Source organism: Typopeltis vanoorti, chromosome 22 (assembly GCF_054136105.1).
Source record: "Typopeltis vanoorti isolate ZY-2024b chromosome 22, IOZ_Tvanoo_1.0, whole genome shotgun sequence".
Classification (NCBI taxonomy): domain Eukaryota; kingdom Metazoa; phylum Arthropoda; class Arachnida; order Uropygi; family Thelyphonidae; genus Typopeltis; species Typopeltis vanoorti.
The window spans coordinates 47920968-47940797 of record NC_143570.1 but is presented as its reverse complement, the minus strand read 5'-3'; the positions used below and the strand labels follow the sequence as shown (position 1 = coordinate 47940797).

General features: G+C 34.5%; 1 pseudogene; it reads left to right on the top strand.

The window, feature by feature from the left end:
* LOC150094403 (uncharacterized) overlaps window positions 1-18523 on the top strand; it is a 70216-nt pseudogene extending 51693 nt beyond the window's left edge.
* Window positions 18524-19830: the final 1307 nt, after the last annotated feature.

Here is a 19830-nt window from a genome sequence, read left to right as displayed (position 1 = left end):
ATCATTTACTGGGATTTTTAAATTTCTGTTCCTTGTATTCTAGACGGAATTTGAACCTGGATTTGTTCTATCAAAGGACAACAGTTGTCTTTCAGCTGTAATACGCAAGCGCACCCAACCGCATCTGTTGCATAGTTGTATACTCTCAGTTAAGGTGCAAATTTCAACTTACTCTTAAGACTGTTCTACCGATTTTCATGATCTCCGAAAGATAACTCAGATGTCTCATGTTATTGAATAGGTTATATTTTTCGCAATAAACAAATATATCACTCCTTCACCTATGCAGATGTGTTAATACGCAAATTTCCGACACATCCAGATTCGTCAATAACAGCATCATTTAACGAAACATTGACTGTCGCTTACTCCAGCACTACTTGATTTACGCCTACGGATATATCCACTTCACCGTGCAGGGTTTGAAACCATATCCGACGTTACGGGGGTTAATCTTGATTACCGTAGTATCCCATGTCTGGATACTGCCTATATTCTTCTGGCCGGTTTGCACTAGTTTAGGATGGAAAACCAGCGTTTACAAGCAAAATTCCCCCTCCTTCTTATGAGACTGGCTAACTCACTATTTGATTGAAAACATGAAGGTTCCTCACGTCATTTACAAGATTCCAAACCTGGTCTTTCCAACCAAAGAGCTCGTCTAAACTAACTGAGCTACGGAGGCTCGCTTTATCCATAATCGTGCAAATGAATGCTACCATAGGCGGCATTTGAAGTGCCAGTACGAAGAGAAATTTATACAGAAGACCTCTGGTAGAATCATTTAATGATTACTGTATTTCTGATTCCACTCTCGCTGTCCACTGGAAGAACATTCTTTCATGTATGTTTTCGAAAGTTTTTTTTTAACTCAAATATGAAACAGATTATTTGCATTCCAACAACTTTAATCTCTCCTTGAAACAAATAGCTTTCTGCTAAGTTTGCGCATGGTCATATTCAATCACTGTGAGGAGGATATTGTAGTTAGAAGAATGATACATTCCCTTTGATTGAAAACACATGGGTTCGAACTGTTCAGAACTCAAGGAACTTAATGGCGAGTAAGTGTGTCATAAGGACGTAGTAGTTTTTTCCTATTAAAACATCGAGTGATCTCCTATCCGCAAAATAGCCACCTCAATAAAGACTACACAGACAACATAATAAAAAGCACGGCCTTATTTGCCAACGAAAGAAAATATCCCCATATCTCTCGGTAGTAAAAAGATGGTGACGAGTTAATCTGAACAATCGACTTCTTTTATTATAAATGAATTACTTTCTTTATTAGAAGGTTAAAAATAGTCCAACGATCTATTTTTAATAAATAAACCTTATTTCGCCTTAACTGATATTGCAATTCTCAATTGATTCTTAAACTTTGTGATTGTCTGTGAAAAATACAAGTAGTAGTGGTCGGTAGATGTTATCTGTAGAGTAAGTGCCCTCTCTCGAAGAGTCTTTGCACTCCCTGGAGGTGTCGGTAATAATAAACAGATGAGGCCACTTGCCAATTCATTCTCTCCAATACTCCTGATCCATTGCAAATTTCTTATGCAGGAAAAAAATACTCAATAGAACAAATACGGGAGCATTTATCAACCAAATTGGAGAGACATATCAAGATGTTGGGATGCAGTTGCTTCAAGTACATCGAGGGTCACTTTATCGGTATATAACGAGCTCACACAGACGGAACTTTCAGATGGTTTATCGAACGGAAAGAGCGTTGAGTACAGAAAAGATATCGCGCATGTGTAAGATATTTTCTTTTCTCCCCTTCTCCTTGCCACTGTCGTGACACCCACATGCTAAACAACCACGTGTAGTGTCCATAAGCCACCCTTCTTAAAAGACAATGTTCAAGTTTTTTCTCGTTCTACAAACATATTTCTCCCTGTAGACAGTTTCGGTTTGTGTTTTCAAGTCGAAGTAAATGTTATCTGTAATTAGTTAGTTTAATATTTGAGCTGATTTATCGAGTTCCTCCGAAGTTATCTGACAGTTAAGTACTCCTTCGAATTCTCCTTTAAAACCTGTTGGTATTGATTTCAAGAATGATCAGTCGTTAATGTCAACAGGCTACACACAAAGCGCATGTGTGTTGATACATCTTAAGAACACAGCTGATGCACCACAAACACTTTCCCCCCTCTTTGTTTGAAAAATGTTTTACAATTATGCAATTGTAGAAACTATGCAATTTCAGCACATTTAAAATGTGCAAAGTTCTATGTTTTTATTTATTTCACACATGGTGTGAAAAAAAAAGTATTGTTTGGGTTATGACAAATCATTTTATTTTTCTAAGCTGGGAAGGAAGTTCCAGATGTAATAATAAATTGTAGACGAAGTTTAAGTGGGAATTAATAGTCGTTAGTTATTTTTCTTCCATTTTGTTTATTTATTATGTACAATATATATATATATATAATCTCAACGTAAAAACTGTTGTGCACAAAACAAACCAAATTAACTGATTAAACTGAATGATTTAAGTTAAGGAATAAACACCCGGATTACGCATTTTATGCTTCGTCAGCTATAATAATACAGGTCAAGAAACGAAGGGAGGGTAATAGGGGTGAAAGGCGAATTAAGATGAATGTTTACAAGTGGATAAAGAGCTCACGCCACCATTCGTGAGAAAGTTGGAAAGCCAAACACACAAGAAGGTTTGATAAAATCGCATTATTTGTAAGTACAGTAAAATGCTTTAGCATGCTTAGAACAAAGAGTAAAGAATGTTTCAAAACAGATCCAAAAGATTACTCAATAAAAGAAAGGCATTTAACAGTATTAAGATATATTTCTTTCTTAAAATATCATATGGCGTTAGGCACACTTTGTTCAGAATCGTAAACCCCGCCTTCGATTGGTCGTAGGCGAGGTTTACGATTCTGAACAAAGATATTTTGTTTCTTTCTATTTCATAGTGAAAAAGAGAGTAGAAGGAAAAAAAGAGAATAGAAATTTCAGCTATTTCTGAATTTAATTTTTCAGAACCTGTTGGACTATATGAATTCCGTAAAGTAAATGGCAAAATCCTTAAGACTGTGGATGCTGTATACCAAGACGTTTCTTCCTTGGAAGAATGTCGGAAAACTTGTCTTAGTGTGAACCATCGATGTCATTCATTTGATTCGTCCACTAGCTTATGTCGCATTAGTCATCACGCTGCAGCTTCTCTGACTCACATCCAAGAACCCTATTTTGAAATTCCTAGTGCCTGCCACCTATGAAATAGCCTCATGCTACTAAGGTGAGTTGAATCATTTTTAAGTTGGAATATCAAATATTTCAATCGCATACTCCATAGAAGTTTCATATGTCTGATAGTCAATCCACATTTAATTTTTATGCCTTTCTTATCTTACAGTGACGATTCAGTGCCAATTCCGAGAGATGGTCGCCCGAGTGAAGAAAAGCAACATTTTTAACGGCAAAGTCCACGTAAAATCTAAGCTTAATTCTTGTGTGACATGTAATTAACAGCCTAGAATTTGAAATCAAAATGACTTATCACGATTTACATTGCGATGTGAAACAACAGGTGAGCCTTTCTTAATAGGATTTTGTGGTTAAAAGGAACTTGTTGTCTGTCCCGTATAGAACTCTAGTGAAGGCTTTCCAACTAATCGGTTCCATTAGAGATAAACTTAACTGTACCGTCTTAAACTAATCTTTTTTTTTTTTTTTTTTTCATTCCTTGATATTCTATTAAAATGAGGGATGGTAGAAAATACATCGTTTATAAAGTCTGGATACTGACTTTTAAGATATTTTTTTACGTTAACACGTTCGTATAAAAGAAGCTATTGAGCCAGCGTTTTTTTCGCATATAGATACAGCATACATTTATTGTCTACTAATTTACGCTCTGGTATAAATAAAAACAAAGATTGTAGGTTATTTAAACCACGGAGCTCTTCGCAAAAATACATAATGAAGTAAAATAAAATCCTTCTTACAGTCTGTCCACAATAGTTTCACTTCATTCTCCATTTCGTTTCTTTTAACCCCACGTAGTCTGTCGTCGAAGGCGATGCTTCCTGGAATAAATTGGCCGGCAAAGGTGACGCCGAGAATTATCGCATGTACTTGACACCTGTCAATTTCATGCTGCCAGGAATTACTTCAAGCAGCTGTTATCGTATCTTCTCCGTCAGCGAAGTCGAACGCTAGTGTAAAGTGGTGTATTTTAAGTGTCAAAAAAACGCTCAACAAAATCGAAAGGAGTTCACTAGTGACTATGCTGTGGCGGTTTTTTCCAACTTCACCTACTTTGAGAAGACAAGTCATGGGAGAAGAGTGACATTATAGAGAATTTTACCGCTATAAAAAGTGGCAGAACTGTTTGTTTAATGGTGTGTCGGGAGAGCAACGACTGGAGAGTTACGTCACTACTTCAAACAAGACAGAAGAAATGTATACTAATTCTATACTTTTGTGTATGTGAGTGCATAAGAAGCATTATCTAGTTCTTAACTCAGTTTAGGTTTTTAATAAAGCAGTACAATTTTCATGTTATGAAACTGTTTTTCGTTATTCCACAAAGTACTATTCTAATAAGAGTTTAACACTTCGGTTTCTGAGATGTGGGGCGTGCCCTCTGGGGGAACGAGATTTTCTCAGGGCAGCAATATCAGATCAATAATAATTCACAAGATTATATAATATTTAGAAAATTACACGAAATATTAATTTTAAAACATCTTGCAAAATTTAATCTTTAAAACTGTGGTCAGATGAATACAATTTGAAAAATACTATCGGTGCAATACAAGAAATTTATTGAAGTTTCTCGTTTATAAATATTACTAATGGGCTGTCATCTATGATAAAATACGTCTTACGACAAATGTTTACGATGATCATTTTATGAAGGTGGATTGGAGGGCACGTCGACCTTTCCTCATTTTACAAAAAAGGGAGCTGTTAAATAAAGTTTGGAAACCTGTAGTTTACTCCGAGATAATTTTCCAAGATAACTTTTAGATAATTTTCTTTTAGATGCAGTCATTGTGAGAGCTCAGACACGAGAACTGAACTCTCACAATGCTACTTCATTCTACAGATTAGCTTGTGATAAAACTCAAGCCGTTTGTGTTACTGTTTATGTAAGTTTTACTTCCTCATATATTACGGAACATTTCGGAAAAGATAACTTTTAAAACAATGTTTTTAAACACTCAGCGCAAGTATTTTAAGCAGAAAATGTGCAGTAACAAAATCAATTGAACAGTTTATAGCACCATAACCACATTTTCAAATATCGGGGGCCATTCCACTACTTTCTGGCCATTTTAAAGTTTGCCCGTAAATCTCTCAAACGCCGATTTCCACCGCTTTCCCATAACTGAGCACCGTAAATGGGTATTGTAATGGAAGTATCATATTAGACCTTTAAAAGCAGACTAAATATATCGAATTTAAAGCAGATAGCGAATCATTTTCTTCTCAATGCATGCTGATTTACTTTCAAATTACAAAATTGTTCTGAACAAACACCTTTCACAGTTATCAGGATTTCCTGGTTTAACACTTTCATTGCCAAGCTGAAAATTGGAATTTCGTGTGGTGGCCAAATTTTTTTATTTAGTTAGCGACGTCCACGCGATAACGCGTGATCGACCAATAGGTGAGACTCGGATATCGCGTGATAGGCAATGAACGTGTTTAGCCAACTCAATGAATAAAATATAGGCTTAAACGATAAAATATATTTTATTATTCCTTATTAATCAACTGAACAGCCAAAGTCCATTTCATTTTCGAGAGAGAGAGCATGCGATGAGAGCTCGGTACCCATGCAACGATTTGAGCGACTATAGTCGATATATATATATATATATATATATATATATACTGCGAGTAAGAAAAAGCCTTCGGTCGGTTACGAAAAACAACTTATAAGTCAATTATCGAATAAAAATGAGTTGATCAATCTCATACGGAAGGGACGGGATTTTTTTCCTCGCAATCTAGCTCCTTATATATATATCTACAGAAATAATATATTTCCACTCTTAGTCAGATATGAGAATGATGGAATTAACGTTTGCCAAAACTAGCACACCGAACCAAAAAGGGATGAGGAAAAGGTTAAAGAAATAAAAATATTTGTGAAAAGTTAAAAACAAATTTATACGTATGATTTTCAATACAAGCAGGAAACTGGGGATGTGTTGGATACTTCAAAATAAAATAAAAAAAGTTTTCATACACCACCTTGAAGATAAACTGCATTATCCTTAGGGATTCAGACTATGAGATCGGATTAAACATGTTTTGAAATGTCTAAAGATAAAATAGCAACATTATTTCTTAAAAGGACATCTGAACGTTCTCTTTCCTGAAAAATGCATTTGGGTTCAGACCGCCAGTGATTGGAGAGTATGGAAAGAGTTTCAAGAGGTCGGATGTTAATACAGTTACTCCAACTCGACCCGCAGACGTTAAATACGAAAAAAAAAAAGCTAACAAAATATATAAGATTAATAAGAAAAGGTACAATAAAGGCAAATTGGGTCTTCATAGACTAATGGCTTATTTCTTAAGCAGTTTGAAACCGCTAAATTTCTTAGACATTTCCTTCCGAACAAACTAAAGCCAAATACCATATTGTCGTAGTACTTTACAAAGAATTCAATAATCAACGTCGAACAGCGATCTCCTTCACTTAATTACAGCAAAAACAAGACCCATAATTAACAAAGCACACGAAAGTAAGAAATGCAGTCAAGTATTTCATATAACCAAAGACTTAACGTGATATACAGGAGTAACAGAATAGAGTTGAAGGGGTTTGGGTGACTGGCTTAAAATATCATGTTTTAATTGTCGCATTAAAGCTAGTGGAGCGCATTGTAATAGCATAGCAGATAATAAGTCTGAATATAAAAACTGGAGCAATAGAGGAAACACATCGACTAACTTTTGTCACTTTAAATGCTGGCAGAAAAAAGGTCTGACGTTTAGAACTAACAATTCCACCATTTAATGGGTAAGATTGCCAAGTTTCCAATGATGAGTGACGTGTGTTGTTTATGTGATGCACCAGTAAAGTTCAGCCGCAGCACTAAATACGGTACCGTAAACGAATAATATAGTTTTTGGTTGCTGCTCTCTCTGTCTCTTTTACATTCATCGTTTCCAATCCTACTTCCGATTGGCAAAGGGTTCATTGAGTTACAAAATTGAATGCCTTGATGAAATGTTAGAAACCTTGCAATCTCGTATGCATTCCAATTTGCGTGTTTTATTTGAAAATTTGTATATCTTACGTCAATCTGGCTATGAAAGAATCTGCACAAAGATCAGCTACACAGAAGTCGATATTAAACACTTCTACGTGTTTAATATCGACAAGTCGCGAAAGTTCTTTTATTAACTGCATACACGAAATATAGCAAAATCTAAATCGGTGCACAGCGTGTCATTTAATAGTAAGCAAGACTTTAGATGGTTTGTCAATTATGTTTGTCACTAAATGACTGGAAAGATTTGTTGTAGGAAAAATGCAAGAAACGAGTAAAAGATACTAACACGAACTATTGAAGTCCCACGCGAATCATGCCGGGAAGTGAAAAAAAAAAGAACTACCTGAAAGATTGCGTTTCAAAGGCAACTGCATAAATAATTTATACATTCCCTTTACCTCTTCTATAGCAACAGTTAACGTCACCTATACTTTAGGGAGTATACCGACGGTGGTTGTTGCAGGTGTACTGTTTTGCGCAGTTTCCTGGTACTCTAGGAATCAGAGTGGCAAATACTGCGAGACGCTTCATAAGTTTCTGAATCATGTGAACACCTTTGTACGATAGCATGTTTAAGAGAGCTCTTTTTTGATGATTGTATAATACTGAAATCGTCTGACTTATGAACAAACTACGACGAGAGTAGGATAGGAGAATTCTATCCTGCAAGTTCATGAAAACTTCATTATCCCTTGAGGAGGACAACAAACAGAAATGAGATTTGACCATCACACCGTCTACTGAAGACATTGATAAGTATTCTGGGCAGTTTGTAGATGCAGACTACGGTTCGCCTTGTCGTTAAGGAAATTCCTGTGGATGTCCATTTATATCAGACGTTGTAGATTATTGAACATGTCGTTTAAATAAAAAAAATTATAAAAACGGTAAGAAAATAACTTTAGTTAATTTTGTTTTTTTGATCAGTCAGTTTTCTAATGATATAGTCATACAGCACCATGACATGATCGTCACTAATCAGTACCTAGGGATGTCGCTACACTGCCAGTATGATTTGACCAAGAAATATTGCTGATGGAATGAAACTCGACGTCAATGGGTATGTATGTTTCCAGAATCTAACGGATGTAAAATAATTCAAACTATGGAAGAAATAGTTTTTTTTTTAAACCGAAATAAGTCAAAGAAGTCAGTTAGATATAAGGTTCTTGAAACATAATTTTAAATAAGTACTGATTGAGGAAAGCCTGTAACATAAGAAAAAGGCTGATCAACTTATAAGGGTAACCTTTTTTACCCCTAAAGGATAACATAGTCGACAGTTCACATCGTATAAGCCAATTCAATAGACAAAGCGCAACTGTTTTAGAGTGATTCACTCTAAAATAGTTGCGCTTTGTCTATTGAATTGTTCCACTAAAAAAAAAAAAAAAAAATTCTGTTTACAGAAGAGAAAACCCATAACCAGAAAAGTAAATATCTTCAAATATACTTTTTCGTTTAGATAATACATAAATATACTTTAATTATTTATAAGCATCCATCTTCTGAAAAAAAAAAAAAAAAAATTGGCCGATGAAATGTAACCAAGATATTTCCTGACTCCTGCGCGCGCGCACACACAAGAATAATAGCAAAACTTTTGCAAAATTTTTAATAGTATCTCCCCGCTAAACGTTAAACGTCAAAAAGAGCCTTAAAATTCCTGAAGCGTTAGGTTTTCCGGAGACAAACCCGTAAGGAACTCGAAGTGCTCTTATGCTCCACCTTTTAACTCGTAATGTCAGGTCCGTAGGGAGAGTGGGAGGGAAGTAGGTGTGTTTTTAATGAAATAAGTGACCTTGCAAAAGACAGTTCTTTATCCCCAGTATGAACAATAGTTGTCGCGCAAGTCAGCCTTACCAGCTTCTTATGTTAAATAGCAAGTATCACAAAAGAAAGAAGCGCCATCCATTACTAGTAGATGAGAAAAGCCATAAATATCACTAAGTTGGCTATTTTCTCTATGGTAATGATAATGCCATACTCTAAACTAACGAGGAAGAACTTATCGAACTTAAAAATTAACACACATTCCAACTCAAGAAGACCCGAAAAGTGCTGAGAAAGTTGGAAGAGTCGGAGAAACTACGTAAAAGGGTGGCTACATAAAAGTTCCTTATTTGTGACAAGCATGGGGCTTCTTGAGGTAGAAATGCAGACAAGCCTCGAATGTTGGTTGGCCAAGAAACGTGTTATTCTTCAACGTCAGCCCGTCTGCTTTATTTATTTATGTGGGAAAATGTACCGGACGTGAATACCCTTTGGATTGACGTTATTATAAGACGATGGAAAAGAACTCTTAAGTTTTACTATTTTCTGGAAATACACGTCGTTCTCATGCTTAAAAAAAAATCCAAAGGTTAAAGAAGAAGGAAATTGCATTTTCTTAGCGAAATGTGACAAGTGCTTTAAACGGATAAAAATTTGGATACAGTACTGTCATTTTTCATGAATTGTTTAAATTTCGTTCCTTGTTGCTTAAAATAGCCTAGTTAGAAACTTCAGAGTTCCGATCAATAACTTTATTTAAAGGCTTCAAATAAAACTTGGACATCCAAAATTTCTTCTGATTTATTCCCAAGTAAGCTTTTTACTTAAGAATTTTTTCACGGAAAATCATCCCAAACTGCGAGGAATACATAAAATGACTTGGATAATGACAAAGTAGAAGTATTTTCTTTCGCACTCGGACTTGAATAGTATGATTGCCAGTCATTTTGTAGCAACCGCATTTGCAGTGGACAGACCATCAATCAATGATTCTTTCCGTTAATACTTCCCTCATTACATAGAATGCATTTTTAACTTGCTAATTTCTACTCTTAGAGCAGAATACATTGGGGAAGGGGAAAGATAGCCACGGAATTGTTTGCATTTATATCAGAAACACCGATAAATACCTTCTTAGTAGAATGTGTAGTTGATACTGCACATTCTATTAAGAAGTGTTTGCATTCTTGATATAATGCGTAAATTTTAGAATAGTAATACATATAAAGTTTTTTCCATTGAACGTAGAGCATTTCAGTAGCATGGTCATGACCACATACAATAAGAAGTTGAATGATACCCTCTATATCATCGAAGCAAAGATTCGATTAGATTTATGGAATATTAAACGTTTCATAGCACTAAACATCAAGTTACGGATTATCTTCCATAATTCCAGATGTTTACTGCATTTAAATTGAAATCAAATAAGCGAACCACCTTCGCTTCCAGAATTATTTAGTGTATTGGCAGGTGTTTTCTCATCCGGAAGGAGAATGCTAAAGAAAAAGAAAACTATGTATAGAAAATCAATAAAATCTCGCATTTATCAGTTACAGTGGGTTACGTTTTTGAACTGAGTGAAGAAAATAGTTTTTTTTTTTTCCTTTCTTTTGAATGGCTTGATCGAAATCAACAGAATAACCTAATCGATATCACAAAAGCAGGGGAAAAATCGAAACCTCTTAAGTATTCTTATATCCTTTATTTTGTACACACCATTTGCTCGCTACTAGTACATAATACTTTAGTGGATCAGTCCTGCTGAGGCAGTGCATTAACCATAAATTTCATTTTGTCAGAATTGTTTATATCGATTTTCATTTGCTAGAGAAAAATGAAGGAATCCCCTGAAAATTCTAATCCGGGTTTTAGAATTTTCAGGGAATTCCTTCATTTTACACTTTATCATAATTAGAAAAATAAAGGGTATACCATTCTGTTAGGTTTTATTCAAATAAGATGCATCTACAAATCTGATATTACTTATTAGTAGCAGAATACTATCATTAATATCAATGAGAGTGGAATATTTGAATTTGGCAGCTTGAAAAAAAAAAAAAAACGCATGGGCTAAATATGCAAACTGCAGGGGTTGCCACCCAGTATCACGCAAATATTTCTAATTATTTATAATGTTGAATTATAACTGACTCTTTGCATAACAAATATCTTTCTCTTAACAGGGAAGTCGACATGGCAGGTACCAAGTCTGCGACTGTAGCATCGCCAAACGTCAATAAAAATTAATGACCGTCTAGGCATTGATGTGTTTACGGCACAAGTCGGAGATCCTTTGTTGCTCAAGTTTCAAACAGTGGACGCTAACAGTAAGTCAACAGAGTTGGATCTTTTGTTCAAGTGTCATAAAATGTCTTAGTAATAAAATTGAACTTTTGTAGTTGATCGAATGAGGGCGCTCGCAGCATGAAAGGATCTAAATGACTGAATATTTATTTTAATATCTTCGATATGAATAAAATTTTTATGCATAATTTAAATGTGTGGTTGGACCGAGTTGTTTTCAATGGCTTTGACTTATATTCATTACAGTTGATGTTTCCTGCATCTGATAACTTGTACGATGCGTTGGTGTCATGAACGTTTTTCGTTGACGAAAACATTTTATGAATGTCACTCTAAGCTTGAAGTATTTAGCATCATATTTAAATAAAAGATGATCAGAAGTATAAAAGCCATGCCAATGTTTTCACCCCCCCCACCATCCAATGTTTCAGATTCATTCTTTTATGTCACTATGTAATATATGCTATGACCGGAATTATTGTAAATAGGATTTTTCTTTTCGAGTATGTTAAGACACTGTTTTTAATTAGAAGAATTAAAAAATCAAGATGCCTACTTACTTTGTTAAATTGTTCCATATTTAGTCCTTTCCAATCGCGCATCGTGTGCAGCTCTATAGCGTATTCGAAAAGCAACGATGCCAGTAACCATCGAACAGAAACACCTAAGTGTTCTAATCCTGTCTAGGATGAGGAGAATTATAAGGATTGTTCAAATGAGGGTGATCTGTTTGTTTTGGATTTACGACCAGAGCAACTGACGCCAGTGTAATTGCGGGTGTTATTTAGGCCGATTTTTGTGTGAAGAAAACTGATATGCAATCCATATGGGAGAGGCTAACTTGACTTCATTTTAAAAGATAAAGACTCTTACCGCCCAAAAAAGAATTTGAACACATGTTTCCAACAAATGGGCATCGACGATGCTAACAGAGATTTAACGAGATTCTGGTGTGGGTGAGTTAGCCGATCTCAAGTAAGAAGATTTTCTCCAGAAAACCTGACTTTTTACTCTTCTCAATAGACAAAGCAGACTGAGAATGCGCACAATTATGGCATAATGACTCCAGGGAACTCTAAAATCCAAAAGATGCTGAATCTGTTGTCTCTAATAAATGCCCGTACATTATAATTAATTAATTTTCATGTATAATCGTTTCTAAAAATTGTTATTAATTTCAGGTCCTTTTGACATTTTTGTCCGAGAACTGATTGCGATGAATGGAGAAATGATGCTAACTGATACTCTTGGGTAAGATATTTTTATTATTTATTTTGCATAAATTATGTAATAACTGCAAAAATGCCGGTGCTATTAAACTTCATGTAATGGGAAAAATTGTCAAGGCGCATCCTAAATCCGTGTAGGTAGCACTCTTACTGTTCAGCTCGAAGTTTCAGACAACTGATGTTACTTATTCACAAATCACTCTCCTTGATTAGATAGGAAGGTTTTCTTCTGAGCTTAGCGTAGTCTGGAATGTCTAATTTCATGTAGCACATCACTAAATATGATTTATTATGAAATGTGGAAAAGTAAAAATATGCATCTAAATACATATCTAAGTGGCATCATCTATATTCCATACTGTCGAATGTCAGATATTCACTTATTAAAAGAAACCAGGTTTCCTGAACCAGATTTCGTTATAAGAATATAATCGTATAGTCATGAATATATGATTAAGGTCAAAGAAAATGAATCAAAGCACTCTTTATAACAAACATGAACATAAATTATGCTGCATGATAATATGGGAAAGACTAATTGATTGATTTGGGATTTTATGGCGCAAGTACAGCAAAGGACATACTGCGCCAAAACATAGGTTGCAGGGTGTTGATAAGTAAATAAATAGTTACAAGGAGATAAATTAATGAATAAATTAATGTACACACTTATAGTGCGATATCTATATATAAACAAATCCATAATCAAATATCTTTGAATAAACTAATATTTTTTAAAAATCTAAACACATCATTCATTCTCCCCGAGTTGGATAACTCTTGTTTGTATATAGTGTAATATGGCTCGGTCAGATAAGTAAAAATGTCATTTCTCTCTCCTGTGAAGCGCACGCCAAGAACAATTTTTCTGTCTTCTGGTCCTACGTTGACTAAATTGCCAGTTTTTGATTTCAGGCTTAATCTCATTAAGTTTGTTTGCCAGTGCTTCCTGCCAAGAGTATTGCCATTGAGTAATTAATTTTGATTTTATAACCTGTGTGTAATCAGTATAAAGGACCGTCAAACAGTATATCTAGAAAGTATGAGCTGATCTGGTAGTCGTATTTGTTATTTCCCTTAATTCCATTGTGGCTGGGAATCCAACATAATCGAACATCGAAATTAAGGGATTTTAGAGAGATAATAAAGATATTACAGTTGCCATTTTTGTAAACAGTAGCTAAATGTACCAAATCTTGGTATTGAATGGATACTTTTTTTTCTATTCTAAGTTTAGAATAATCGAGATAATTCGGAATACGTGGAGACCTTAATAACATTTGGTTCGTTAACTTCATTTGCATTCAAAGTGACAAATAAAATTCACAAGATGCATAAAATAGGAGGGAAGTAGAGGGACTTTGGTAACCCGACATTCTAGACTAAATGTCATCAGTTAAAATTATCTTGAAGTGTCCGCATGTGTTCTTTATTTTCTTCTCAATTCTTCGATGATTTACATAAGCCGCAACCCGAATGCACTTTGGTTCACTAACAAGATCAACTTCTTCCAAATAAAGATTTCTCTTGTGAAGTCGGATGACACTTTTCCCATCGTAATCACGCCCTTTACTTGCACGCGAGGTAGGTCAACCATGTTAGCAATTTGTTTGAGGTGTGTGCTGTCGATGTAGGCGGCGGCGTGCATTAAGAGTTCTGTAGAATGCTTTTAATGACCGTCTCCAACAGATTTTATTGCCCTCTGCTGTACCTTTCAGTACGCTATTAAAAAGATTGATCTCCAAACTTGAATTCAGTCTTTAATGTTTTTTTTTTCCTTTGAGGAAAATAACACCGTACAAGTTCATGTTGTAGTTACAACACGAACTTTGAATTAAAAGACTAGAATTTGTCTTTTAAAATCAGATCTGAAGATTTTTTTTTAATTATAAAATTGATTTTTATTTATTTTATACAAACTATTTTTAGTTTTCTTTTTAAAATTTTTGAGTGTTATGTGTTCCTCAGATGTCCTACTGATGGTGCTATTATGGGACCTTTGGTTAGAAGTAACAACAATGTCTAAGAGCTTCAAGCACCTTTCGACGCCTTTAAATTTTCAACATCCGAAATTGTACTATTCAAAGCCCTCGTGACTCCATGTCTACCGAAGTGCGAACCGGTGAGTATTGTTTTTTTTGTTCTCTTTGTGGCAGACCCAGTTAGTTGATAGTGAACTCATTGTTTACTCTTACTTTGCATGTGACTACTACAGGAGCAGTTGCTATAAATTGTTGCTCAGAATTGCATTTTACGTTTTTCCTGAAAGGATGCTGCACAATATTCGGCGGTATTCTGATATTCTCCACCGTCTCTCCTGTCCTATAACATAAAGGACAGGAGAGAAAATATATGCTTATCTGATAAGCATATATTTTCTATAATTATTAACTAATATTAAATTTTAAATAATTTTAAATTTCTCTAGACTGACGTCGTATGCTGTATTCGGGTTATCAGCATACTAACCTTTACTGAAAATATTATTATAAACAAATTTGAACACACAGCCACAGTGGATCTCGACCGTATTAAATTTCCAGTATGGTTTTCATACGGAAGACCATCTATGAGTTTGCAAAGGTGTTTGTTTGACAAGAAAGATGTCACTTTATGTGTCTGTTTTCCAAACAATGGGTTTTGTGTGAGTATAAAACGGTGTGCTGGCTTTAGCGCAGTGGTAAAGTGCTCGCCAGTCCTTTCGAACATTGTGTGGCCTGGTTCACATATATAAAAGAACCGTAGTGGCCGGTGGGGTAGAGTTGCAAGGAGTACAGGATAGATATAATTTCGATTTTGGAAACACATAGGATCACTCTGAAATTAATTTTGAATCGGAGGGAGAAAGAACTGAGAATGACTCCCCCCCCCCTTTAGAAAATATACCCTTTGTGATAAACGGCGGAAGTGTATCGTGCTAATAAATGCTGATTTCAACCTGGGAAAAATAAATAAATGAATAAATAGTTGAGTATTTACTTTAATATTCATGCTTGATTGCTTGCTGTGCACCAGATGCTAGTTACTACTTGAAAATTTGTATACTGAAAGACGTAAATATCGAATGATTTATTTCACCTTACAAAATAATGTCGATTGGGCTGAATAATTTAATTATCCCGAGCACCTGTATTTTACATTTTTCTGAAGTGTGAACGGCATTTTATTATTACTAAAGAACTTATAGCAAAAATTAAGTTATGTCGTGGATTTTATGGTTTATTTATAAGCCGATAAGGGCTTATAATATTATATTCAAAAATATAACCAATTTATCACAATGATATTTGTTAATCGGTTTGGTCTTTATTATCCATAAAAATTATGAAATTAGAATTATAAATCAGTTCGTTTGAATACCAATCCCGTTGGTTTGTATTGTGATTTATAGTGGAGAAATGAATAAACTAGATTTATTTGAATAATTAAATGTCAAGTACCATATACGTGTTCTGTAGTAATTTTTATGGAATTTCGAAAGAAATTCATGGTTAAATTTTTGTAGCAATTAAATTATTTATACGGTAAAATAATAATTTGAAGGGAGATGATGTTTTTATAGTTTGTAAACATAATCTAGGTGAGGCCATTCTACCAGAACTAGACAATCCTGTGAGCTGTTTTAGCCACTTTTGTAATATGCGCTCTGAATTTCAACTCCTTGGCTTCATCAAGGTCCCTTCAATATGGTATAAATCTAGTAATGTTTTCACTCCAAAATGCATAACCTAACACTTTGTCACAGTGAATTGACATCCATTCTTCATAGACGTTACTTCCAGTCTGTTTCAATCATCCTGTAAAATATCAACAACTTTATTGACTATTGCTGTACCTAATTTTGCATTGTCTGCAAACAACTGAATATTTACCCTCAGAACATTTCCTGTATCATTAATAAAGAAATTAAATAGTAGTGGCCCAAGAACAGAGCCATGTCGTACGCCGTAAGTCACAGGCTATCTACAGGACAGTCCACCGTAAAAACTACTATCTGATAGACTTCCATCAACCGATTTCTTATCCACATCACAAACCTCATGCCCATATTCTTTTGATGTAATTTATTTATCAGAATTATATGAACGAAATGTTTGAACTACAGGTCTGATATTCATAATTAAAAGAAATAAGTAACAATATCTTCAAGACTGTCTTCATATTATTAGGATTTTATTTTAATATTTTGTATGCATGTATGTTAAACCTATTTTTTTCAATTTACTAAACAAAATTCTCATGAAGTAATTTGAGTTGACTAGCAAAAAAAAAATCAATTTAAAGCTGTGGTATGTATGTTTAAAAAGCAGTGGAAATTTTTCTTTTTGAAGAAGACTATTTATTATTTAAGAAGAAGCTTGCTGAAGTAAGACCAAATGCGAGTCTCTTTCCTTTTACTTTTCTGAAGGAATGACTGCTATTTAGACTGGAAAGATGCCAAATTTCAGCTGCGGATAGCAAAAATCAATTTTAGGCAAATGTCCATAAACTAAATGTGAACCCCCGTAAGCTGTTTTTGTTTTTTCGAGCAACTTGTATATTTGTTTGCTTTTTATTAACCGGCTCTAGGAAATCAATACAACTTTAATCAAACCTAACCGACTTGAGTAGAGTCATACGTGCCATCATACAGAAAGAAGTTCATACTAAACGAGTTCGCTGTAAAAAAAAAAAAAAAAAAAAAAAAAATCGCATATATATTGAAATCATTTTATTATTTTCATAAGATGTTATTCAATTTCAAAACATGCATATCAAGCCCCTCTGCAAAAAGAAAAAGCAACTTAAAGCATTTTTTAGGGCGGGGAGGGGATGTGAGATATTTAAAAGTGTTATATATCCAAATATTTGGAGCTTTTGTTCTTGCTTTAGGATTCGGAGAATCGCCATATTGCGAGCTTAATTCTGATTTTTTCCCTTCTTTAATTAAATAATTTGCATTCAGTAATATAATTTCAAAATGGTCTTTATGTAATTCTTAGGATCTGGAGTTGCTGATAAAAATTTAAAAAACAAAGATTTTTAAATAGTGGTATAACTGTAGAATAAAGTAAGTTTTTCGACTGCCAAGAAGGCGACAGAAGGTAAAAAAATAGGGCTTTTTTCAAACAAAGATGACCGCGTATTTGAATAATCACTGAACACCTTTAATTGAAAATGGCTCAAGAAATTAATAACTAAGTGAAGAGAGAACATAACTCAGTTTTAATATACTGTTGAAGCATGAATAAACCATTTCTATTAAAACAATCATTACGCGAATAACAAGCTTCATACTAACAATACATAAAAATAAGTGAATTAAAATCAAAGCAGTTTAAATACAAAGCGACTTTGCAATTTCACTTTAATTAGTGGTTTTATTTTCTTAAGAAAATAGAAAGTATTTTACGTTAAATCACTTGTTTCATCCGAAGTTTCCTTATCGTAATAAACTCTTTGCATTTCCATTTACAGTAAAAATATTCATTACGAATTCGTGAACATAATTAACTTTCTTTTCTTTGACGCAAGCTAAATGTACCATGAGGTCGTGTGACGGTCTTCATCGTGAAATGAACTCTGGGGGACGTAAAAAGAGAACCATGAAAGGTTATCTCAGAAAAAAGGAGAGAAACAGAAGAGGAAGATGTGATTGTGATGCAAACCATTCGGCTTCGACAGAAACAAACGGAAATTGAGTACGGACATCGACCCGAATATGGAAAGAAATCCCGAAGGTTTTTTACAAGTTCTTCGTTTCAAAATGATAGTTTTTAGAGTAATAGTATATATATATAATTTAACATCTAAGATATTCCTTTCTCCCCTCTTTTAATAAAGTGGATTGGACCAATCGAGCTGTGTGAACGTGATAGGCCTAATAGTGGCTTGTTCCATCTTCCTCTTTACTCAGTTGGTGGTGCTGGTCGCTTGGTCATCTTTGTGGAGGAGAAAAAAGAAGAATAAACTGAAGAAAGCCACCAGTCATAGCATTGATTTGTTGTACTCGACTCAAAGTAAGTGTTTCCTCTTCAGTTTAGCCTCCTAACCCGGATATGACGGCTCGTCACAGCTTCTGCGTTCATGACGGGACAGGAATCAATCAGGGCTACTATTACCTTTTAATCGCTAATACTTTCCTTGAGTTTGCTAACGCATTCTATTAGTCGCTTTAGTTTATGATTCAATAAGTGAAAATTGCATTTAAAATCTTTCTTAATAAATGATCACGTGATTTTCTTCGGCAAAAGACAAGCTTTCGCTTTGATCACTCTCGCATTTACTAAACCAATGTACGTATGTCATGAAGAATGCCGATCTTCACGAATTCGGAAAGTGCGAATGGTAACTATTCTTGAACGAACTGAATGTTTTCTTCATTTTTTCTCTATGGATGAAAAGCGGATGGGTAAAATATTATCACTATAGAGAATTAGTACGATTTTCCCACGACACTCATGCAATACAACCATTGATTTTAAAAACAACGGATGTATGTAGCAATTTTTCTGAGCAGTTCATTTCGTTGCTTACATATGACGTTTTAGTCAGACTTCCATTTATGTTTAATGATAGTAGTCATATCTGAGTGACTGCAGTATCACGACTAGTAACTGTTTGTTCTGACAGTGAATATAGATAACGAATATTCTCTCCTTCCTTTCAGTTCATTTGTGTATGATTGAGGACACTTAGAATAACGTTGCATTAAAATATGTATTTCATGAGTTTGCATTTGCTGTTAATCATAGTAAAGCTCTGGTGGCTTCTGTTAGGAGCTCTTCAACTTTATTCGAATATCAGAGCGGAAGGTTTGTTAACAAACTGTAATTCAGCACAGGTTTAATTTGCTTCCCGTACTTGTGCTGTTATTGAAGTCACGCATGCAACTCTCTTGCTTAAAGCACGATGCTCGTACTACCTACATATATATTTTAGCCCGCTCTCAATAATGGATGAAACTGACCAAATATTATGGAACTGCAATAAATGCACGTACTGTTAAGCAAACGAAATATTCAAAGCATGAACTTAAACATAGCACAAATTATAATTCGTTAGGAATACTTTGAACAAATCAATAAATGTAGATGAAACAGGACTTAAAAATCCTAATGAAATAAAGATTCATGACATACTAAACTTCAGTGAGACGATGCAAACAAGGCACAACAACTACTTGAAAAGTGGTGAAAGTAGCATTTTTAGGAATAAGTGATATTAAACAACTAACTAGTCAGTCCTTTCCTAATTTATATGATGATTTTAAGAAT